Below are 808 nucleotides of genomic sequence, written 5' to 3'. Positions count from 1 at the left end.
AGTCCTGCCCCCTCACTGTGAAGCAGGAAAGCATCACAGGGGAAGAGGAAGTAGAGCATGAGGCCACCCAGCGAGCCTCCTGGCCGACAGCGAGGTGAGCGACTCTCAAGAGGTGGAGCCTGTCTGTCGCGGTTTTATCGACAGGTGCCCACACCACCTCCTTCCTCCCAGAGGCCTAATACTGGGTCCACTCTTCCTGCTGGACCTTGAGCAGCAGCATCTCGGTGTTCATTATGTGCTGACCCCACGCTGACTACCTGACACTAGGAACAATCGTGATCTGCCACAAAGAAGACAACGAAGGAGACCCAGACAGCTGGCCCCGTGTTTGTGTAAGGACACAGACACCTGGGCAGGCAGCCTGGGCACAAAACTGGCCTCTGTGAAGGGTGTCTCTTACCTGACCACAGGGTGTGACACGTGGTAACCTTCTTCCCTCCTCAGTGCTGTGCTGGTAGAGGGGACCAAGGACCACAGACCTCTGCCCAGATGCTCCATGAACACCAGACAGGGACATGGGTGCTGCTGTGACTTGAGACTGAATTCAGCGCAAGCGTGGGCCTCGTGTTCTTAGGCACGGTGACCGAGGAGGAGCTGGGCTCCTATAGAGTGGGGCTGTCAGAAAGTGGGTGACACCATGGGCCATGCATTTTTAGGTCTGCCAGTGACAGGGTCCCAGAAGTCATGGTGTTGGTCTCACGTCCCTCAGTTGCTAGAAACTGAAGCCTCTCAACCACATGGAAGCTGCTAAACACCAAGATGTACAGAAAGGGCCCAGACGGTCCAAGAAGACCAAGGAAGCACAGGT

This window comes from Marmota monax, unplaced genomic scaffold (genome assembly GCF_021218885.2).
Source record: "Marmota monax isolate L192 unplaced genomic scaffold, Marmota_monax_Labrador192_F-V1.1 WCK01_AAM20220418_F8-fsc00041, whole genome shotgun sequence".
Lineage (NCBI taxonomy): Eukaryota > Metazoa > Chordata > Mammalia > Rodentia > Sciuridae > Marmota > Marmota monax.
Note: the sequence above shows the minus strand (reverse complement) of the source record.